Source organism: Neomonachus schauinslandi, chromosome 3 (assembly GCF_002201575.2).
Source record: "Neomonachus schauinslandi chromosome 3, ASM220157v2, whole genome shotgun sequence".
NCBI classification, from domain to species: domain Eukaryota; kingdom Metazoa; phylum Chordata; class Mammalia; order Carnivora; family Phocidae; genus Neomonachus; species Neomonachus schauinslandi.
In genome coordinates this window covers 166,998,935-167,023,712 of record NC_058405.1, presented here as the reverse complement: position 1 = coordinate 167,023,712, position 24,778 = coordinate 166,998,935, and the positions used below count along the sequence as shown (strand labels likewise).

General features: G+C 40.4%; 1 non-coding gene across 1 annotated transcript; it reads right to left on the bottom strand.

The window, feature by feature from the left end:
- Positions 1-24,176: 24,176 nt before the first annotated feature.
- Positions 24,177-24,283, bottom strand: LOC123324446. The gene has a single exon (XR_006539817.1). It is a non-coding gene; the product is annotated as a U6 spliceosomal RNA (small nuclear RNA).
- Positions 24,284-24,778: the final 495 nt, after the last annotated feature.

Here is a 24,778-nt window from a genome sequence, read left to right as displayed (position 1 = left end):
CTATTGTTTCTTCAAACTACTTGTACATATATTTGCATAGAAAAAAAATTACTTGTTCATATATAGGAAAATTATGCATTTCTTTTCACTATTTTTTACCTGCTACCTTACTAAATTGTTGTACAAAATAGTTTCTTTAGGTGATTTCTTATGTTTCTAGATATATAATAATATCTGCAATTAGTCTTCCTTTCCTTTTCAATTTTTATGTTTATTTATTTATTCTTCTCTTGACTCCAGTAAAATGTTAAATAATAATGGCAATAATGGACAACCTTGTCTTATTCTTTTAAATTTTAGCCATTCTTATGGGTACATATTTGAAACCTAAACCCAAGTAAAGTCAGGTCAATAGTTATAAATCCTTAGGAAAGTATTTTGGTTTTTTTTTTTAAAGATTTTATTTCTTTGACAGAGAGAGACACAGCGAGAGAGGAACACCAGCAGGGGGAGTGGGAGAGGGAGAAGCAGGCTTCCCGCTGAGCAGGGAGCCCTATGCGAGGCTCGATTCCAGGACCCTAGGACCATGACCTGAGCCGAAGGCAGACGCTTAACGACTGAGCCACCCAGGCACCCCGTTAGGAAAGTATTTTTCTCATACCCAGAGCCAGGTTGAGATACAAAAGCTTCCTTATCACCTACCTGCTTGTACTTGTGGATAAATTTTTTTTTTCTTTCTTTCCTTTTCTTCCTTCTCCTTCTTCTTCTTTTGAGATACAATTGCCATAGAACATATTAGTTCCAGGTGTCCAGGATAATGATTTGCTATATGTATACATTACAAAATGATCACGACAATAAGTCTAGTTAACATCCATCACCACATAGGTACAATTGATGAGAACTTTTAAGATCTACTCTTCGAGCAACAATAGGCATTTTCTTTGCCTTTTCACTTAGCATGTAGCCCTTTGAGGATTCCAATTTAATGCAGGATCTCGGTTTCAACTTCCCACCTTTTAGATAAACACTTAATTCAAGCCCATAATTACCAAGATTAGGGAAGCTCCTGTCCTGCCTCCAAAGGCAACGACATTTCCAACTCCCACTTACTGTGTTATTTGTTTTCCTCTTCATTTTTGATGGCTGGGCTTTCCTTGACTTCCTTGTAATTCAACTATGAATTTTAATTTAAATTTTTAAGATGTGATATATAGCATAACAAATTTTAAATAAGCCATGAAAATTCTCTTACCCCAGTCCATCATCCACCCAGTTCCCAACATTACCCCTCCCCACAAATAACCCCAACAAGTAACCACTACTGCTTCTTGTATATCTTTCCAGACATTCTTTATACTTCTACAATCAAATAAAGGTACCATAACCATACACATTATCCTGTACCTTGCTTTTTTTCTCACTTAATATATCTTGGGAGATCTTTCCACATTAATACATATACTGCTTCCTCGTTTTTATATGGACATGTCACATTATATTGCATGACAGAACATAATTTAATTGATCAATTCCCTACATTTGTAATATTTACATTTTTCCCTATTACAAACTATGTTGCAAAGAATAATGTACCTATAGATCATTTACCAGGTATACAAGTATAGCTATAGGATAAATTCCCCAAAATTGTATTACGGAGTCAAAAGATACAGGCATTTGTGATTTTGACAATTATTACTAAATTGTCTTCTTTACAGGTTGTAACAATTTGCATTTTCCACCAACAATGCATAATCCTCTTAAGAGGTACTGCTGCTTACTTAGCAAAAGTCCATGGTGGCAAACTGGACAGGAATGATTAGCTCTGAGTTTGGGCTATATACCAGCTTGTGTACAGCCACTAAAAAGTTCAGTTGGGGGGCGCCTGGGTGGCTCAGTTGGTTAAGCGACTGCCTTCGGCTCAGGTCATGATCCCGGAGTCCCGGGATCAAGTCCCGCATCGGGCTCCCTGCTCGGCGGGGAGTCTGCTTCTCCCTCTGACCCTCCCCCCTCTCATGTGCTTGCTCTCTCTCATTCTCTCTCTCTCAAATAAATAAATAAAATCTTTAAAAAAAAAAAAGTTCAGTTGGTTTCTCCTTGCCCTGGTAGACTTCTCTGCTCACCCGGCTTCCAAGGCAACTGCCCCTAGGGCTAGAAATGGCTGCAGGTCTCTCTGATGTGCTGCCCAGGTTCTCTGTGGTTCACCACTTTCTCAAGTTCAGTTTACTCAATGTTCTTTATGTCCACAGTTCTTCAAAAGCTCTAAACACAAATACGATTGCTTTTTTGCCTGTTTATCCAGGTTTCCTCATTAGAGATGAAACAAGGGTCTTCCCTTCACATACCCTATTTAAAAGCTTTCTTGTCTTGTGTTGCTCCGCTGTGAACCTAAGATTTCAGTTTTTTTTTTTTTTTTTTTTTTTAAAGATTTTATTTATTTATTTGAGTGAGAGAGAATGAGAGACAGAGAGCATGAGAGGGAGGAGGGTCAGAGGGAGAAACAGACTCCCTGCCGAGCAGGGAGCCCGATGTGGGACTCGATCCCGGGACTCCAGGATCATGACCTGAGCCGAAGGCAGTCGCTTAACCAACTGAGCCACCCAGGCACCCTTCAGTTACTTATTTTAGAGAGCACGTGTGTGTGCACATGAGCAGGGCGGGGCGGGGGGCGGGGAGAATTTCAAGCAGACTCAGCACTGAGCAGGGAGCTACTCCAGGGCTCAACACGGGGCTCAATCCCATGACCCTGAAATCATGACCTGAACAGAAATCAAGAGTCTGGCACCTAACCAATTGAGCCACCCAGGTGCCTTTTCTTATCTTCTTTTTGAAATGAAATGAAATACCTCTAGTGCTTCCCAATAATCATGATACTGGTTTGGGGGCTGAGATAGGATAGTTTATAATTTGAGGGATTATCCATCAATCTCTACTTTATTGAAAATTTTTTTATTCATCAATGTTTGTTGATTTTGTGAAAGACCTTTTAGTATACACAGAGAAAATAACAAAAATTTTGGAATACATTAGGCATTCTTATGCCAAAGGGAGTCAAGACTAAGGATGATGCCCAGGACTTAATTATGAGGGTGTCAGAGGTACAGAGGAGATTATATCCTCAATCCTGGTAAATCTAACTATTCCCTGATTAGAAAGGACTGAGAAGGGGGTGTCTGGGTGGCTCAGCTGGTTAAGCGTCTGCCTTTGGTCAGGTTATGATCTCCGGGTTCTAGGATTGAGCCCCACATGGGGCTCCCTGCTCAGCAGGGAGTCTGCTTCTCTCTCTCTCTCTCTCTCTCTCTCCCTCTGCCCCTCCCCACTGCTTGTTCTCTCTCACTCTCAAATAAATAAAATATTAAAAAAGAAAATAGAAAGGACTGAGACCCTGAAGAACTCTGGTTTGATGCACTCAAAAATACTGCATCCCAGAGAGCGTGGGTGGCTCAATCGGTTGAGCATTGGACTCTCGGTTTTGGCTCAAGTCATGGTCTCAGGGTCCTGGGAATAAGCCCTGCGTTGGGCTCTGTGCTCAGTGGGGAGTCTGAAAGATTCTCTTCCTCTGTCCGCTCCCTGCTCCCTCTCCCTCTCTCATATAAATGGGTAAATCTTAAAAACAACAACAACAACAACAAAAACACACTGAATCCCAAATCCTCCCGAATCCTTTGGGCCCGCAGAAGTGGCCCACTCTTCAGTTAAAATAAACACTATACTTAATGAAAAAAAAGGCATTTCGGTAGGCCTGACTCACTGGCCTCCAGTTCATCTACTCTCTCTCTACCCTTCCTCCCTCCCTACTTCACCCTTTATAGCTTCCAGTCCTGCATTAAATCAATGGGGAGTTTACAACACAAGAGAATGACTTTCTTCCTGTGTGAAGAGAACACTAATCTCAGTAACTGCTGTTTAAATAATGTCACATGTTATTTAAGAGTAGAATGACTCATTGAACCAGGCTTACAGACTTAGAATCCACACCAGAGAAAATCTTAACGGTTCAAGGTAGAAGTGACAAGAAATGACAGATTTTTCCACAAACTATTCCATGGCTATTTCATGACTGTAAAGGGACCATATTTTCAACCACTTAATGAGCCATAGCTTCTATCAATATTCGAGTGAGATGTTACTTCCACATCTAATCTATTAATGCTGTGGTCTGAATGTTTGTGGCCTCCTCCCTCCACAAAATTCATTTATTGAAATCCCAACCCAATGTGATGGTATTAGGAGATGGGGCCTTTGGGAAGTGCTTTAGTCATAAGGGTGGACCTCTCATAAATGGGATTTGTGCCTTTTTTTAAGAGGCTCCAGAAGGATCTCTTGTCCCTTCCACCATGTGAGGATAAAATGAGAAGTCTGTAACCTGGAACAGAGATCTCACCTGACTGTCATGGTACTCCCATCTTGGACTTCCCACCTCCAAAACTGTGAGAAATAAATTTCTGTTGTTTATAAGCTACCCGATCCATGGTATTTTGTTATGGCAGCCTGAATGGACTAAGATAGTTGGCAAACCCTGTCAATTCTATCTCTAAAAATATATATATTGAGAATCCATTCATTTCCTTCCATCCCCACTACATCTGTTTCTGGGTGGTCATCATCTCTCACCTACAAGAGCACAGTAACCTCTTAACTGGGATCCACAGAACCACTCACCAATCCCTTTGCCACAAATGTAAACAATCACTCCACTCCCCTGCTTACAACCCCTCCCTGGCCTCTTTTCTTTTTTTTTTTTAAGATTTTATTTATTTATTTGACAGAGAGAGACACAGCAAGAAAGGGAACACAAGCAGGGGGAGTGGGAGAGGGGAAAGCAGGCTTCCCGTGGAGCAGGGAGCCCGATGCGATGCGTGGCTCCATCCCAGGACCCTGGGATCATGACCTACGCCAAAGGCAGACGCTTAACGACTGAGCCACCCAGGCGTGTCCTGGCCCCTTTTTGATGCTAAAATAAAAAATCAAGTCCTTATCCTGGGTTCCAATGCCCTGCCTGACTTGGCCACAGATTGCTGCCCCCTCCCCATCATCTCACACCACCCTCCCACTCACTCATTACATTGCATTCCAAACATCCCAAATCTTCAAGCTGTTCTCCCTCCAGGTGTTCCCTCCAGGCTTTGTTTCTGCTCTTCTCTCTGCCTGGAAGGTAGAGATGATCCGCAAAAGGAAAAACCATCTACTACTCTATTTTGTGATCTCATATATCTTTTTACTTTAACCAAGAAATAATGTATCCATTGAGAATCCACATCTTAAAACTAATGGGATAGGTAAGAAAGAAAAATGCGGGGTGGGGGAGGAGTAATGTAGATAGACAGTGCTGTATCACAGCATGCTAATGAGCATGTATTTAGTATTGGATGGGCAAGATAAGGAACAAGAAAATAAGCCCCTACCCCTCCAGCCTCCTCTTTTTCCCACTTGAGAGAGATTTAAGAGCCGTGAACTACAGGGAACTTCTCGTCAGGCTAAAATGCTAGCCAATACATGACTGTGCTCCCTCATTTATAAATGTACACATTTTAAAGCTGTCATATTTAATGTCATTTTCCTGCTAAAATCAAGAATTAGACCACTGGTAAAGAAAATAAAAAAAGAATTAGACCACTGGTTGGTCTAATGATGGAGTGATTCTAGATGATTCTAGATGGAGCAGGAAACTGAATTAGGCATGAATAGGTTTATTCACAAGCATCCACCCTCCTAGAACTATGTTTCAGGGAAATGCATTACTTAACTCTAATTATTGGATCTTTATAATTCTGACAGCTTTCAAAACAAGAATTCTATAGCTTCATATTCAGGAACAAAATCTGCATTATTTACTTTCTATAGCTGTAATTGCTGTTTTGCTCTTGATTCAAGTCAAAAGAAAGATCACACAAGTGGGGAGCATGAAATAAGAGGGCACACTTCTAGCCTGGCCAGCTCGTTGAGTTCCCACTGAAAATGAGTGAAGCAAGTACCACCAGGATTCTAACAGAATTCTAAATTTTCAGTATATATTAAGAAGGTTCTCCAGAGAAACAGAAACAGTAGTATGTATATCTATATCAATAAGAAATAGGCTCATGTGATGATGGAATAGAAGGAAACAATGGAATATAAGGAAAAGTAGATAAGCACCCACTGTAGATATTCAGCATTTATTCACTCATGTAGTAAGTATTCACTGAACACTTAACCATACACAAGACAAATGTGGCAGTAAGACAAGACAATGCTGCACTCATCAGAATTCTATTAAAAAAGATACTTTATAAGCATAATGGCTAACATTTCTTTGCTACTGATTATGCACCAGATCCTATGATAAATGTTTTATTCACATGCATTTCTCATTTACTCTTCACAAATGTAAATTAATCCTCATATTTTAAAAATTACATGTGAAGGAAATGCAGTAGGCTAAATAATGGCTTCCCAAAGATGTCCCTGTCCTAATCCACAGAACGTGTACATATGTTAATTTATGTGGTAAAATTATTGCAGAAATGATTAAATTAAGAGCAGTGGATTCTGGATTCCAGATGAGCCCAATGTAATCACAAAGGTCCTTCCTTATAAGAAGGAAGGAGAAGGATCCAACTCATTAGTAGATGTGAAGACAGAAGCAGAATGGAGTGGTTGAAGAGGCCATGAACCAAGAAATGAAGGCAATTTTTAGAGGATGAAATAGGCGAGGAAAGAGATCTCTCCCTAGAGGCGCCCACGCCTGTCAACATCCTTGATGTTAGCCCAGTGAAATTTACTTGTTTTTGGACTTCTGGAAGGGTAAGGTAATAAATCTGTGCTGTGTTAAGCCACTAAATTTGCGGTAATTTGTTATGCCAGCAAAAGGAAACTAATACAGGAAGACAGAACTTTTAGGAAGTAGGTGCAGTAAACCGCTTGTTCTCGATTTGGGCTCTACCTTCCAGTGACCGATTCATGAAATCTTCTATGGGAGCAAGTTATTTTGAACATGTTCCTCAAGTGCCTCTAATACACATTTGAGTAAAAGCTTTTGATAGGTAAATGAGAGCTCAGCACTCTCTCTTAAAATTTCATGCAGGACATAGAACTTCCAGGCAAAAACAACATTCCATTGCATGCGTTTCCCTGATTATTTATAACTTTCCTAAGTTGTTACTTCTCCTACCAACTGACATTAAACATTGTAACTAAGTATACTGAAGAGAAAGTCAAAATCCTAAAAAGTGCAATTTTACAAAGAGGTTTTTACTGCTTTGTAGATTTATCTCTTCACAGATCACAGATGGAGGCACGTTGCCAATGCAGGTTTCCCCCCACTTTTTGTGTTTGCATTAGGCCACTTGGCTTTTTTATAAAAGACCCAACATCAGTACTTGTTTTCACTAACTGAAAGAAATCAGAAAAGGATTTTCACTTTTATGATGAAAGGTGCAAAGCGAAAATAGCACCGTTTGTTTTGCAGCGAGCTGTGATTGAACAGGTGCACACCCCATGCAGCTAGAGAGCTCCCCAAGTTCCTTCCCCAGGGATCACACAGCAGCTCACCATCAAGTCCTATAGATTTGAACTGTGTCTGTGAGCATCTGTGCTTTATCACAATTTATTTTGTGCATCCTTTAGCAAGGTGTGTCCTAAGGTATCAAATAAGCCTAAGGGAGGTTATTTTTGGGGGTTGGGGAATGCTCAAAATTTTTTGCATATAAATTAATAGTTATTGCTTCTATGTCGCTCATAGGAATATGCTATTTTTGAATAGTGGGGGAAACCTGTATTCTTTAAGACTTTTTGACTTTGCATTTTATCTTTTGTACATATCTAAAACTCTCACTTAGTCTTTTTGTATATGTTTTTTGATATTTAATTACGAAAAAACAAAACCCCCCTATCTGTATAGGTCCCTCTATACTCCACCTCTGTATATCTCAAAGTCCTTATGAACCCATTCACTCTTCCTTTATTAGATCACTTACTCACTTGGACTCAACGAAATCACTGAACGTTTGGCAAGTGCAAGACTCCCCTCTACACATGTAATTCTTTGTACTTGTGGAGATAAACAGACAAATAAGAACTAGTCCTTACCATCAAGAAACTTATTTCCTGTATGATTTATCAGCAATTTGTAAATACCTTTATAGCTGCACGTTTTACATGAGATTACAATTGTTTATCTCTGTGTCTCTCCTAAGACAGCTCTTGTGGGTAGGGAACAGGTCATATCCATCTTTATATCTGTGGCATTCAATAAATGTGTGCTTTCATATGTTCCTGATTGAATGAATGAACCTAAAAGGAGACTAAGGTAAACACAAAGAAAATCCACTCTACAAATCAAAGAGAATATGGAAAATCATATTTAATTGGGAGGATTTACCAGATGGAGATGGTGGATATGGCAGCGTCAGGGCTGTAAGGTCACTAACCTTTTTTTTTTTTTTCCACCTGAACACAAAGGAAGACAGTATTTTTAGCCTTTTCAATCTTGATGGGGAGATGTGAGGCCATGTGGGGTCATGTGACTAGTTATGGCCCATGGGACATGAGTCAAAGCAATGTAGGCTACTCCCAGGCTCAGCCCCTGAAGTCAGTCTCCACTTAGATTTTCTGCTCCTTTTTTTTTTTTTCTTCTTCTTTCTCAACAACCCTAGAGCTCACAAATCAAAGACACTGGTGTTATAAAATGGAAAGATCTGGGTACCTAAATCTCTGCATGCAGTCAACCGCCTCCCTCCCTACCACTTTCATTAAGAATTGTGATATAAACGGGCGCCTGGGTGGCTCAGTTGGTTAAGCGACTGCCTTCAGCTCAGGTCATGATCCCAGGGTCCTGGGATCGAGTCCCGCATCGGGCTCCCTGCTCTGCGGGGAGCCTGCTTCTCCCTCTCCCACTCCCCCTGCTTGTGTTCTCTCTCTCGCTGTGTCTCTCTCTGTCAAATAAATAAATAAAATCTTAAAAAAAAAATTAAAAAAAAGAATTGTGATATAAACAAACATTAAACTTTTATTGTATCGAGCTCTTGAAATGTTGGGATTGTTTATTAAAGTAGTTAGGCTCTGGCTCATACAGAAGAGGATGGCTTTCCAGGCAAAGGGAGCCATGGAAACAAAAGCAAAAAGGTAGGAAAAGATATTAAATGGTTGCAAAGTATAAGAAAGAAAAGAGTCTCTCTCTCTCTCTCAACAACAACAAAAAAAAATCTTAAAAAAAAAAGGAGAGAAGGGCACCTGGGTGGCTCAGTTGGTTAAACATCTGCCTTTGGCTCTGGTCATGATCTCAAGGTCCTGGGATCCAGTCCAGCATCGGGCTCCCTGCTCAGCGGGGAGTATGCTTCTCCCTCTGCCCCTCCCCCCACTCATGCTCACTCTCTCTTTCTCTCTCTCTCTCTCAAAAATAAATTTTTTAAAAAATCTTAAGAAAAAAAAAAAAAAGAAAAAGAAAGAAAGAAAGAAGAATCAAAAGAAATCAACCCTAATGAAAAACAGAGTCAGATGCCAGGAGGGCTTTGACTGATGAACTAATCTGAAAGAAAATGAAGAGCAATAGTTTTCTAAAAGTGACACAATCAAAATAGTATTTTAGGAAGTATAACTTAGCAGCAGTGCAATCTGGACAAAACTTTAAGTTCTTTTGATGGGATGAAATGACGACTCAAGTTAGATTTTCGGGAAAGAGAATTAGTAACTCCCATAGCTAAAAAGTCAGGCATAGCTGGATTGAGGGGTTCAGCAGGACTCTGGACTCCACCTCTCTCTCTAGATTACTCAGTTTTCCCCTCTAATGGTTTTATTTGCAAGACATGATGTTCCCCAGTGACTCCAATCTTACTTTCTATTTACATCAAGTCCAGCAGAATGAGATTCTCTTTCCAAACTCAGAAATGAGTTTATTTTTAGAAAGCATGATTAACATGTGCAGCTCAAAATAAACCCTGTGCTTGGGTCCAGAGCACATGCTCTGGGCTGCAAGAGAATAGAAACTGTTGGTGAGGAAAATTTTAGGGAGGAAAATTTTTCCTTTTTTCCCTTCTATGTTCTTGGCTGATCTAATAATTAAACTGACATAATACAAACCAACAGGAGAAAAATGTAATTTCATACATATGGGAACTCATAAAAATGAGACTCAAAGAAGTAACCAAAGCAGGCAGCTTTTATACCTTTTAGACAAACAATAAACTTGTGAAGAATCGACAATATAAAGAAGTTGGGGTTTGGGGTAGCACATTAATGAAGCAGTAACAAGGCCTGTTTATACAGCTTTCTCAGACCTGAATTTCCTACCTCTGACAATAAGGATGCTTTCTGGAGGCACCTTCTGGGTGCAGGGAGGGTAGCCTTCACAAGAGGAATTTATTTCCTGCTTTCAGGGGGGCAAAGGATGGTCAGGGTGTCCTTCTGGTACCAGCTGTTTAAGTAACTTTGACTCAGAATAATCAATATGCTGGGCACCTGGGTGGCTCAGTCGGTTAAGACTCTGCCTTCGGCTGAGGTCATGATCCCAGGGGCCTGGGATCCAGTCCTGCATTGGGCTCCCTGCTCTGCAGGGAATCTGCTTCTCCCTCTGACACTACCCTCACTCGTTCTTTCTCTCTCTCTCAAATAAATAAATAAATAAAATCTTTAAAAAAAATCAATATGCCAAAGCATATTTTGAGGCAGCCTGCCCTGAACCCTATAATATCCATTATTCATTGCAGCAGTAATGCTGTGTAACAAAGAACTAAAGAGCTTCAAAAGCCTACAATGATAAGCATTATTGCTCACATGCCTGGGGTCTGCTGGGAGTTGGCTGTAGGAAGACTCTGGTCCTTCTCAAGGGCTTCCATAGCGCATAGCAGGAGTGCCAAAGAAGAATCAGAAACATTGAAAACTTCTTGAAGCTTTGACTCACTTTCTCATAATTCTATTGGCCAAAGAAAATCACATAGGTTAGGGACATAAATTTCAACTTTATAGGAGAAATCCCAAAGTTACATACTAAAGGATATAATACAGAGACCACTGAAGCAAACAATCTACCACACCCATGAATATCCCATGGGCAGAGTGGGAGAGAGATGGTATTCCAAGGAAAACATGAATGCTCTTAATGGAAAAAGTGGTGGATAGATTCTGGTTAGCAAAGTCAACAGACAACCACTTCTGGCATGATAAAATACAAACTAATACAGAGTTTTTGAAAGTGGGAATGTAAAGAAAGCAATGTCTGAAAAATGTTAGAAGTAGAATCATTAGTATTTGATGACTATATTTAGAAGTGAGAGAAATTGGGGGTGCCTGGGTGGCTCAGTCATTAAGCGTCTGCCTTCGGCTCAGGTCATGATGCCAGGATCCTGGGATCAAGCCCCACATCGGGCTCCCTGCTCAGCAGAAAGCCTGCTTTTCCCTCTCCCACTCCCCCTGCTTGTGTTCCCTCTCTTGCTGTGTCTCTCTCCGTCAAATAAATAAATAAAATCTTTAAAAATATATATATTAAAAAAAAAAAGTGAGAGAAAATGGCCCACAGATTCACACCTAAGTGGACTAGAGAACATGGCACATCAGACTTGGGAAAGTTGCAGGGGAAGGGGAGTGAAGGAAATGGTAAGTCTGGTTTTAAACACAGTGAATAGACTGGTGAAGTAAAAGAAAAGAAAACTGAAGTGGAGGGCGCCTGGGTGGCTCAGTTGGTTAAGCGACTGCCTTCGGCTCAGGTCATGATCCTGGAGTCCCGGGATCGAGTCCCACGTCGGGCTCCCTGATCAGCGGGGAGTCTGCTTCTCTCTCTGACCCTCCCCCCTCTCATGCTCTCTATCTCATTCTCTCTCTCAAATAAATAAATAAAATCTTTAAAAAAAAAAAAAAAAGAAAACTGAAGTGGAAGGGGGGATAAATGGAATATGTTCATCTAGCTGAGTTTGAAGTATAAAAACTTTCCTTTGAGTCCAGAATTTTCAGAAGTTGCACTTTGAATTTCATCTCAGGTCTGGCTATACAGACCTGGGTGGCTCAGGTATAGCCAGACCTGAGATGATACTAATCATTTTTATTCCAAAGATACCTTCTGGTATCTTAGAAATGAGTTTCTAGAAAAATCATTAGTATTTTGTTTCTATTAACAAGAACAATTATGTTCCACCAGTATCATAATATCTTGAAGAGCCCAATATCATGTGATTTTTTTCAGGATAGCAATAAGAAAATATTTAAGTCAATTCAATTCAGCGTTCATGTCATGTTTATTTTGCTGGTGTCTGATTCCCTTTAAATGAGAAATCAGGGTACAGATTTTATTGTGAATCTATATTAATCAGGATTTTTTTTTAACCAGAACACCTCTACCCTATGACCATCAAGATAATTGGCAATCTGATATTACCTTTTTAAAAATAGATGTCTTTAGTTGGGATAGCTTTCTGCATCCTACAGTTAATACTCTAAGCAGTTTCTTGCATCAGATTTGCTTTTCTCTCTTCTGCAGGTGCGATTTCAGCCTCTTCTTTTTAGTTCTACCCTCAAAGCAGTAGATCAACTTGCTTCTAGAGAATTTATCAATACAGGTAGTTCAGAGAGATTAAGAGGAAGAACATGGGATGCAGAATCAGACAAGCTGGGCCACCTGCTAGTTATGTGACTTTAGGGGAATCACTTAATCTTTCTGTGCCCCAGTTGCATCAAAGTACTTCTGCCTTTTATGTCTCACCAAAGGGATATCAAACCCAGATGCCTTCCTAATCAGCAAAGTGAATATCAGGAAAATATTTTCATTGGTAAAATTAATGACTTGCTCATCATCATAATCATTAATCAGATATCATTGGGAAAATTAGTGGTGTTCAAGATACTTATGGCTGAAATATATCAGAAGTGCTTCCCGCATTTAACAAAGAGCTAGCTTTTTTATTTTGTAGTATGAACTGTTTTGTCCTTGCTTGCAAATACATGTTTAATAAATGTCTGTATAAGTGGTAAAATTTTGTCTAAAACTTGCTCTTATTACAATCTGTCATCAAAGTGTGGGGAAATGGATAACCTTCACCCACCTCAAACTTTTCCATGGTTACTGTTCTGACAAAAAGAATCTTAAGGGTTGTATGTGGCCAAATAGATTAAAGTCCATTTGCAACAGTAGTTACATTGAGTAAATATTTTCGAAATAAATTATAAACAATTAGTTTCTAGTTTCAAAAGTCATAAAATAAAGAGACCATGTTTAGTACTCCCCAATAATACTAATTTTAGATGGTGAGCCAATATTTGCTGCTATTGTAATTTTAAGGGACTTTACTTGCCAGCAATTTAAATATATTATTTGTGATCAAAGTTCAGTACAACAGGTAGCATAAATTATTTTAGCTTTTAAAAACCAAGCAAAAAATACATATGGCTAAATTCATCCCTTGACTGCATTCTTGTTTAAATTCTAAAATCTGGGGGCACATGGGAGTCTCAGAGGGTTAAGTGTCTGCCTTTGGCTCAGGTCATAATCCCAGGGTCCTGGGATCAAGCCCCATGTCGGGCTCCCTGCTCAGCGGGGAGTCTGCTTCTCCCTCTGCCTCTTCCCCTGCTTGTGCTCTCTCTCTCACTCTCTCAAATTAATAAATAAAATATTTTTTAAAAATAAATTCTAAAATCTGGGAGCATACGAATGGGGTATTAACTTAATGGAATAATGATTTCTTGTGCAACTCCCAGGGACCAGGAAAATTGCCCTCGATAATAGGAGAAAAGTTCAAAGGTATTAAAAAAGAAAGAATTCATATTTTTCCCCACTGGAATTCAATTATTAAACTCTAGGGATGTTTTTAGTACAGCTTTAATTTTGCAATAGTACACTAGGAGAAATGTGACCTCTAAAGCAATTTTATACAGCTTTGGATCAAGGTATGATATGTCTTATGTACCTTAGATGTTGAGATACATAGATCTTATTTAATTGAGTGAACCTTCAAATCTAATTACCTTCATATTTATGGCTTGCTTTATATATCATGAAGATACTTTGCTAAATATCTCCAAAGGTATACTTTAAATTGAGAAACTGGGACAATATTTACCAATTCTTTGACTGTCAGTCTCAGAAGGTAATGTGCTAGAATTTTTATTAGCTGCAAACACCCCATATTGTAGCATAGATAATCTGTATTTCACAATGCAAAGGTTATTTTCTCTCTCTCTCTCTCTAATAAACCACTTTTACCCTCTAGATAATCAAAGAAAATCCCTGGGATTTCTCCCTGCTGTTTTCTCCCTTTCAGCTAGGCCTAACAGCCACCATCGATCTGTAGATTCTACCCAGTTGTGACTGAGACAACAGCAAACTACAGACCTTAAGCAACCAGCCAGAGTTCAGGAAGCTCTCATTAGCTGGCAAGTACAGAGTATCTCCTGTAGCTTATGCAAGCTTTGGGGGCTGTTCTTCCTCCATGAGCACTGCTAATGAAATTTTTCCTGGGATGCCAGAATTTACCACTTGAATCACAGCAGGCAGCTCCTAGGAGATGTTCTTTATCCCTCCTTCTCTCTCTGTGCCACTGGCTGGTATCAAAGTCCTTCACATTTTCTTTCCTTCTTTCTTCAGTGGAAAGAACCCTAATGTCCCTGGAACAAGGAAGGCCTGCGCTTGCATTTTCAGGCAGGGGTGAGCTGTTTTTTTTACCACTTTTCCCCACAGCAATGAAGTTTTCTTCATCCACTCAACATTTTCCAAGCCCTAGCCCCAACCCAGGCCATAGGTTCTAAAAATTCCATTTTGGAAGACAGACAGTTGAATGTTAGGAGGCTTCAGCTACCCCCAAAATCAGAAAGTTAAGAGGAAAATGTTCTAAGGATAATAGTGTTTACTGTGAGCCAGGTGATTTATAAACATTTCATTCAGCTTCACCAACAATCCTCTGCAGCATCCCTATTTCACAGTTGAGAAAACTGAGATCTGGGATAAGCAACCTGCCCAGGGTTCTATAGATAGTATTTTCTAGAGTAGATAGAGCCCATTCACTCTTCCATAGTCTCTCTTTACTTAACATACTCTCCATCTCTCTCTCTCCTCTGTCTTCCCCTCAAGGTCCCCTAGACCCAATCTCCTTTTCAAAATCAAAGTTCAAGATAATTAAAATAGTAGGTAACTACCTCATGAACAGACACAAGCCTTATCTCCATTTCACTATCAGCACCTGATTTACTTTTATTGGTTTATTGTCTGCCTCCTTAGACAAGCTCCACAGGGTTAAGAAACATGTTTTTTTCACTTTTGTCAGTGAATGAACGAATGGACAAGCAGATGAATGAAATACAAAAAGTCTAGGAATATATCCAAATACGTAAGGGAATGCAAATGATACAGGGGGCATTTATTATTCAGTAAATAGTCCTGTGAAAAACGTTTAGTCATCTGAGGAAAAAAAAGCAGCAGCATGCCAAAATACAGTTTTCAGAGAGATCAAAGATTTACCTATGAAGAAAATAAATCTATAAAAATTCTAATGAAAACCATGGAAGAAATTTTCTGGGGTTACGGATGGGGGAACTCTTATCTATCCCTTTAAGACACTGCAGTTCTTTGCCAGTTAATAAAACGGCATTACACTCTCTTGTTGGGAATGTGTACCTAAAGGGAGTGGGGGTCAACTGACAAGTAAAAACATGAGAAAGGGGTGATAATTTCTTAGATTGAAGGGAACAATGAACGGGCATGACAATAAATTTGAGAAGGGACATGGAAAGTTGAAGGAGTTCCCAGAAGATGGAGGTTAAGTGCAGAACTGCCAATTTTATAAAAATAAGTAACGTTCTTGAGGGATGCCTGGGTGGCTCAGCCAGTTAAGCATCTGCCTTTGGCTCAGGTTATGGGATGGAGTCTTGTGTGGGGCTCAGCAGGGAGTCTGCTTGTCCTTTTCCCTCTGCCCCTCCCGCCACTTACGCTCTCTCTCTCTCTCAAATAAATTAAATCTTTAAATAAATAAATAAAGCTCTTGATTTAGATGCACATAATTCATGGTCCACATGGTTTCAGTCCATAAGCTGACACTCAACAATATTAGTTTGTAATTATAGATTAATTTGACTAAATATATTCTGTTAAGATTCCTATCCCCTAAGAAGTGTATGCTAGAGAAGCAACCTTCCCAGTTTAAGATGAGGCTTTAGCAGAGATAGTCTCAGTCGTGATATTCAGGTTTCTATAGGAATTATGTCAGATTTATCTACTCAAATAAAGCTTTAAAAAGTTGTCAAGGGCGCCTGGGTGGCTCAGTTGGTTAAGCGACTGCCTTCGGCTCAGGTCATGATCCTGGAGTCCCTGGATCGAGGCCCGCATCGGGCTCCCTGCTCGGCAGGGAGCCTGCTTCTCCCTCTGACCCTCCCTCCTCTCATGTGCTCTCTCTCTCATTCTCTCTCTCTCAAATAAATAAATAAAAAATCTTTAAAAAAAAAAAAAGTTGTCAAATTGAAGGGTACCTGGGTGGCTCAGGTGGTTAAGCATCTGCCTTCGGCTCAGGTCATGATCTCCAGGTCCTAGGATCGAGCCCCACATCAGGCTCCCAGCTCAGCGGGGAGTTGGCTTCTCCCTCTTCCTCTGCCTCTCCCCCTGCTTGTGCTCTGTCTGTCTCTCTCTTAAATGAATGAATAAAATCTTTAAAAAGAATTGTCAAATTGAGACTAGGTCCAGTTACTATGGCAAAGGACATATATATATATTTTTAAATTCAAGTTAGCTAACATACAGCGTTAGTATTGGTTTTAAGAGAACAATTTAGTGATTCATCACTTACATATAACACCCAGTGCTCAACCCAACAAGGACCCTCCTTGATGCCCATCACCCTTGATGCCCATCCCCTCACCCATCTCCCATCCCTCAACTCTGTTCTCTGTATTTAAGAGTCTGTATGGTGGGCGCCTGGGTGGCTCAGTTGGTTAAGCACTGCCTTCGGCTCAGGTCATGGTCCTGGAGTCCCGGGATCGAGTCCCACATCGGGCTCCCTGCTCGGCGGGGAGTCTGCTTCTCCCTCTGACCCTCCCCCCTCTCATGTGCTCTCTCTCATTCTCTCTCTCAAATAAATAAATAAAATCTTTAAAAAAAAAGAAAAAAGAGTCTGTATGGTTTGCCTCCCCCTCTGTTTTTCTTACTTTTTCTTTCCCTTCCCCTAGGTTCACCTGTTTTGTTTCTTAAATTCCACATGAGTGAAACCATATATGTCTTTCTCTGATTTATTTCACTTATCATAAAACACTAGTTTCAACCACCTTGTTGCAAATGGCAAGATTTCATTCTTTTTGATCACCAAGCAATATTCTATTATATATGTATATATATATAATAGAATATTCTATTATATATATATACATATATAATATACATATTATGTGTATATTTTCTCTCTCTCTAAGTGTAGATACACATACACACAAACATCTTCTTTATCCATTCATCTGTTAATGGACATCTGGGCTCTTTCCATAATTTGGCTAATGTTGATAGTGCTGCTATAAACACTGGGGTGCATGTGCTTTGAATCAGTATTTTTTTTAATTTTATTTATTCAATTGAGAGAGAGAGAAAGCACAAGCAGGGGGAGGAACAGAGGGAGAAGCAGGCCCCCAGCTGAGCACGGAGCCCAACGTGGGGCTCGATCCCAGGATCATGACCTGAGCCAAAGGCAGAGGCCAACCAAGTGAGCCACTCAGGAGCCCCTAAATCAGCATTTTTGTATCCTTTGGATAAACACCTAGTGGGCAATTGCTGGGTTATAGGGTAGCTGTATTTTTAACTTTTTGAGGAACCTCCATACTGTTTTCCAGACTGGCTGCACCAGTTTGCATTCCCACCAACAATCAAAAGGGTTTCCCTTTCTCTGTGTCCTTGCCAACATCTGTTTCCTGAGTTGTCAATTTTAGTCATTCTGATAAGTGTAAGTTGGTATCTCATTGTGGGTTTGTTTGTGTTTGTTTGGGTTTTTTTGGTGGTTTTTTGTTTTAGATTTATTTATTTATTTGAGAGAGAGAGAGAGCAGGGGGAAGAGCAGAAGGAGAGGGAGAGGAAGAGAATCCTCAAGCAGACTCCCCACTGAGCACAGAGCCCAGTGCAGAGCTTGATTCCAGGACCATGAGATCATGACCTGAGCCGAAATCAAGAGTCAGACACTCAACTGGCGCGAGCCAAGCTACTCATGCTGTTTGACAATGTCCAAGTATGGGGGACAATCCTGCAAACAGGAGACTCCAGAGCTGGCTCCGGCTGTTCTTTTTCATTTTATTTATGGCAATCTTTATAATTGTGGGAATATTTCTGGGGTTTCATGATAAAGTGACTACTCACCTTAGTTACGCCTATCTAAGCAATCATAATGAAACTAATTCCACGAAGAATTAGTTTCTATAGAACAAAATAACAAGACGGTCACGCTCTGTCTAGCACCTTTCTCTTTGCGTACTGTTTTTTAGTTTTAGCGAAAGCCAATAAGCAGAAATCAATAAAGGTCATGTTAATCATTACAAAGGAAAAATGAAAGAAGGCTATGGCTGTAATCTAGAAAATGATCTAAGATTTGGAAAAACAAAAATATCCTAACATATAAATAAAGTTCCTCCGAGCCTGTCTGCAGGAGATGCTTGCAACCTGACCCTATGTCTGTGTCTCCTCATTCGCCGACGCCGTCCTTTCCTACGAGAGACCCACCCCGGCTGGAGCTGGACTCCGGCACTCAACCAACTGAGCCACCCAGGTGCCCCTTTCATTGAGGTTTTGATTTGTATTTCCCTGATGATGAGTGATGTTGGGCATCTTTTCATGTGTCTGTTAGCCATCTGAATGTCTTCTTTGGAAAAGTGTCTATTCATGTCTTCTGCCCATTTCTTAACTGGGTTGTTTTTTTGGGGTGTTGAGTTTGGTAAGTTCTTTAAAGACTCATTTATTTTAGAGAGAGAAAAAGCTTGAGCAAGGGGAGGGGCAGAGGGAGAGAATCCTCAAGCAGACTCCCCAATGAGACTGAGGCAGGGCTCAATCCCAGGATCCTGAGATCACGACCTGAGGTAAAATCAAGAGCAGGATGCTTAACTGACTGAGCCACCCAGGTGCCCCAAGTTTGATAAGCTCTTTATAGATTTTTGATACTAGCCCTTTATCAGATATGTCATTTGCAAATATCTTCTCCTGTTCCATTGGTTGCCTTTTAGTTTGTTGTTTCCTTTGCTGTGTGCAGAAGCTTTTTATCTTGATGAGTTCCCAATAGTTCATCTTTGCTTTTGTTTCCCTTGTCTCTAGAGACCTGTCTAGTAAGAAGTTCCTGCAACTGAGGTCAAAGAGGTTGCTGCCTGATTTCTCCTCTAGGATTTTGATAGTTTCGTGTCTTACATTTAGGTCTTTCATCCATTTTGAATTTATTTTTTGTGTGTGGTGTAAGAAAGTGGTCCAGTTTCTTTTTTCTGCATGTCGCTGTCCAGTTTTCCCAAGACCATTTGTTGAAGAGATGATCTTTTTTCCATTGGAAATTCTCTCCTGCTTTGTCAAAGACTACTTGGCCATACAGTTGTGGGTCCATTTTCTGAGTTCTCCATTCTGTTCCATTGGTCTACGTGTCTGTTTCTGTGCCAGTACCATACTGTCTTGATGACGACAGCTTTGTAATAGAGCTGGAAGCCTGGAATTGTGATCCTTCCAGCTTTGCTTTTCTTTTTCAACATTCCTCTGACTATTCGAGGTCTTTTCTGGTTCCATACAAATTTTAGGATTGTTTGTTCCAGCTCTGTGAAAAATGCTGGTGTTATTTTGATAAGGATTGCACTGAATGTGTAGATTGCTTTGGGTAGTATAGACATTTTAACAATATTTGTTCTTCCAATCCATGAGTATGAAACGTTTTTCCATTTCTTTGTGTCTTCTTCAATTTCTTTCACAAGCGTTTTATAGTTCTCAGCATACAGATCTTTGCAGAGCAAAGAACCCAGAAGAGCCCCGGGGCAGGGGATGGGACTCCCTTGCTGGCTCGGTCAGCCATCTTAGGACACAGATTTTTCCTTATCATCTCCATCAGTGCCCATGGTTCCTGGTCACACCCTTCAAAGAATGAAGAGGTAGACTAGAGGAACAGTGGTGGGCAGCAAAGCAAAGTTTATTGGGTGACAGTACAAAGCTCCCAAGGAGGGAGGGGACCCAAGAGGGTTGCCACCAGAGTTTCTAAATCTAGGGATTTTTATGGCTTTGTTGGCAAGCTGTTTTAATCTGATTAACCCTCCCTGCACTTGTCATCCAATCAGGTTTTTGTCACATTGGAAAGGGTGAAGGCCTCTTTCCAGGGTGGTGTAAAATCCTTTTAAGGGTGGTTTCCTCTTGGGGTGGTGGGGGTGCTTGTCTCTGCCTGCCTTTCTTCCAACTATCCTTCCTCAGTATTTGCTTTAAAACTCCCTAGTGTTGATTACAAACTCTGGGATAAAGGACAAGAAAAGACAGCATTTTCTCAAATGGTATTAGTAATGGGGGGCTTTGCTGTTCTCTCTCTTGCTTTCTCTAAAATGGGAAGAACAAGCTATTGAAAGAAATGAAGCATAGAGACTTAAACCTGGGGTCTGGCCACAGGACAATAATTGTCTGAAGTGGCCAATAAAGATATTGGCCTTAATATTGGAAACTAGAAAGAATGATAGCTAACTAAATTAGTAGGAAGGGTCACTTTCTATGGGTTCTGTTTTCCTAGCAACTTGGCAAGAACCTGGCCTCTCCTAAGTGTTAAGGCAAGGAAAAATAGTAATGATGTTACTATGAACTAGGCTCTTATTGCTGCCAGACTGGATGCTTCCCATATTTTGCCTTGTTTTAGCCTCACAACAACCCTGTGAGGTAGACACTATTAATACTCCATTTTATGAATAAGGAAACAGAGACATGGAAAGATTAACTCAGAGAGAGGTTTCCAACTTCAGTCTTGATCTCTAGAATGCTATATGTCCATGATTTTTCCACTATCCCATAAAAATAAAGTGGGGAAAAAGAAGCAAATCAAGTAGGCCACCCACAGTGTAAGCTCCCTACTCTGGACTATTACCTTACTCCTACATTTCTCATACTCCATCTTGTATTTTACATCATCTTATACCAGTCTTACTTTCATAAATGTATTCCAAGATCTTTGAAAGCTGATATTTTATCTTGTACAATGTTGTACCCTCAACATTAGGAGGAACTCAGTAAGTATTTAGTGAATAAGAGAATGAATGAATGAATAACCTTTGCTCTCCTAGGCCTTGTATCTATTTCCTACCACACCAAACCTAAATTCCTTGGTATGGTATTTAGTGATAATAAAAATACTAGCCAACAGTAACTGAACTGAACTGGACAACAGTAACAAAACTGAATAGTTACAATGCAGCAAACCTCTATGCAACACCCTTTACATAAACACCAGAACATTTAATCTCCACAATGACAGCGGACAACCTGGAAGGAACAGAGATTTAGGATTAAACCCAGGTAGTCTCATGCCTAAATCCATACAATAAGCCCTATGTCCCAGGCTCCCTCCCAGCTATTACCTATCTGCTGAACCTGAATTCCTACTTCTTCCCCAGATACATCCTCCAGTTAGACTGGTTTTTTTACTGTCCTTCCTTTCTATAAGCCTTCCTAATTTTTTTTTTTTGAAGATTTTATTTATTTATTTGACAGAGAAAGACCCAGCGAGAGAGGGAACATAAGCAGGGGGAGGGGGAGAGGGAGAAACAGGCTTCCCTCTGACCAGGGAGCCCAATGCGGGGCTCGATCCCAGGACCCTGGGACCATGACCTGAGCTGAAGGCAGACGCTTAACGACTGAGTCACCCAGGCACCCCTAAGCCTTCCTAATTTTGTTCTAAGCTCCTCTAGCACCGGATCTTTAATTCCCTTCTGTTAACTCCCAGACCTCCAAATTCAAGGTATATGCCCTAACTGGAACATTCCTTGATTACTCTGGCCCTAATTTACATTTCAACCCAATTAATAAAAGCATGCCACGGAGAACTCTCAAGTAAAAAACGTGACTTATTCCTGCCAGGGAGATAAAATGACTCAAAGCCTTCATGAAACATTTGGCAATCTGACTAAATTAGCTCTGCATTCAGAAGCACCTTTTTCTTATTTCACAAAATGAAACATACTAACTTATGAAACATTCTAACTTTACAGTGGAGAGACCTGTTGGACACCACCTTAACCAAGTTAAGATATTAAAATTAAGGTGGTTCAAATTAACCTCACCAAGAATGGCACAAACTAACCTCAGGGATGTTCTGATGCAATATACTGAGAAGGACATCACATTACTTATGTACCCATTCCGCCATAAGGAAACCTCAAAAACCAACTAAGTTATTTCTAAAAATACCTGGCTTTTACTCTTCAAAAAATGGCAATGTCAAGATTTATCAGATAAAAGGAGCTGTGCCAGGTGAAAGAGTATTAGGGAGACAAGATAACAAAATATTCTGCATTGGACTTACCAAAAGTTCAGAAATAGCCAAAGCAAAACCAGTGAATCACTGAAGTAATTAGTAAAAGTTTCTTCTGCACACACGAAAAACAGTTCACAAACGGGAAGCACTCCAACCAAAACATGGAATGAGGCTCAGGGATTTATCGTTATAAAGCAGCTTAACAGTAGACACCCCCTGATCCAGTGTCACTTTCCACAGTTTCAGTTGCCTGAGGTCATCCCCGAGGTCCAGAATCAGACCATTCTCCTTCTGACATTTCCTCAGAAGGTCAGTAGTAGCCTAATTCTACATCACAATGCCTCCTGTCATTCACCTCACCTCATCTATTTTACATAGGAATTTTAGTATCTCACATTATCACAAGAAGAAAAGTGAGTACAGTACAATAAGATCTTCTGAGAGCTCACATTCACATAACTTTTTTATAGTATATTGTTATAATTACTCTATTATTGTTGGTAATCTGCTACCATGCCTAATTCATAAGTTAGGCTTTATCATAGTGAAAGAGGATTTCAACTGCCTCCATCTTGACCTCAAACTTTCTAGTTGGGTTCTTCTTTTCAGCTTGTCTCTAGGCTCAGGCAGAAGACCCTGGGAGCAAAGCATCTCCTAATGGGAATCCAAACTACCCCCTCAAACAATAAGGACTGCCCTGAGCCAGCAAGACCCCACCTGTGATTGACTCTAAGAAGATGATCATTTGGTTTACACTGCTACCTGCAAGTACCAACCCACATTTGCCCCACGTTTTCCTTATATAAACCTGGGAAGTATTTTCAGCACTTTGGAGACAGTCTTTAAGATGTTAGTCAGGTCTTCCTGGTGTTGGCCTTCCTGAAATAAATTACTTTGTTTCACCATCACTAGTTTCTCTGCCTTTGAATTTTGTCAGCAGCGAGTGGCTGAACCTGGTCTGTTTGGGTCGCCGGGGGGCCAAATGCTCTGGCAACCATGCATTCCGGGATACAATAGTACGTATAGCAAACAAAACAAAACAAAAACATAGTATATATATATATAGTTTGGTGCTTCATGGTTTGGGGCATACATGGGGGGGGGGGGGGGGGGGGGGGGGGGCCGGGTCTTGGAACGTATCCCTAGCAGATAAGGGGGTGGGGACTACTATATGGTGAGGAAGCCAGTGACTATTCTTCACAGTGATTAGTTATTAGTTATAATATTAGAATTTTCCTAAATGAGAGGGAACTGGTCTTCATATCAATCTTGGGACAATAGTTCAACGTTTGCCAATGATTTCCACAGGTATAAGTAAGAAAAGACCCAGGTCAAGTTAGTTTTGCAGAATAAGCTAAATTCAGTGATGCAGAAATGTTGGGGTTTGGAGCCAACGTGGCCAAGAAAGAATTCTTGAGACGTCTTCAGTGCAAAAAAGGTGGTTTTATTAAAGCACGGGAATAGGACCCATGGGCAGAAAAGAGCTGCACTGGGGTTGTGATGGGTGACTGATCATACACTTTCAAATTGGGAGGGGGTTAGGGCTAGCCTAAGTCCCTAAGGAATTTTGGAAACAAGGTTTCCAGGACCTTAAGGGGGCTAGCTATTGTTAGGAAAAGGTCATTTATTACTGTTTAGTAAACCCTCAGTCATGAGACCCTTCAGATGAATATCAGTGGGCTTGGAGGATGACTGCTAACATGTATCTTGTGTTGGTAGAGCTAAAGAAAGTTTCCAAAGGAATTTTTAATATGTTAAAGAAAACTTACAGGATCCTGGGGTGTTGGGAATATGTTAAGCTAAGATTGCCTTTTGCCCTTAGCAAAGTTTTTTTGTTTTGTTTTGTTTTTTATGGAACGCTTCATGAATTTGTGTGTCATCCATGCACAGAGGCCACACCAATCTTCTCTGTATTGTTCCAATTTTTGCACAAGGGCTGAGGAAGCGAGCATGCCCTTAGCAAAGTATCAACATCAGGGGGGCTGAAGGTCACTCTACCTGTTTCAAGGACTTGTCAATGAGCTGTAGGCAGTAAAGAAATTTAATTTTTTTCTTTTGCTTTTATTTCCCACATCATTCAGCTTTGTGACTGAACTGGTTTTGCTGCTCAGGCAATTTGCAGGTGCATCTCCATTTTTTATTTTATCAGATTTAATTGTAATGAATGGAAATTATTAGGACATTTGTTGAAATTAGAATATGGATGGTAGATTACTTAAGAATATCTTTTTAAAGATTTTATTTATTTATTTGAGAGAGAGACAGAGAGACAGAGACAGAGGGAGGGGGAGGGGCAGAGGGAGAGGGAGAAGCAGACTCCCCACTGAGCAGGGAGTCTGATGTGGGGCTCAATCCCAGGATCCTGGGATCATGACCTGAGCTGAAGGCAGTCACTTAACTGACTGAGCCACCCAGGTGCCCCTATTTATTATTTTTTAAAGTAAACT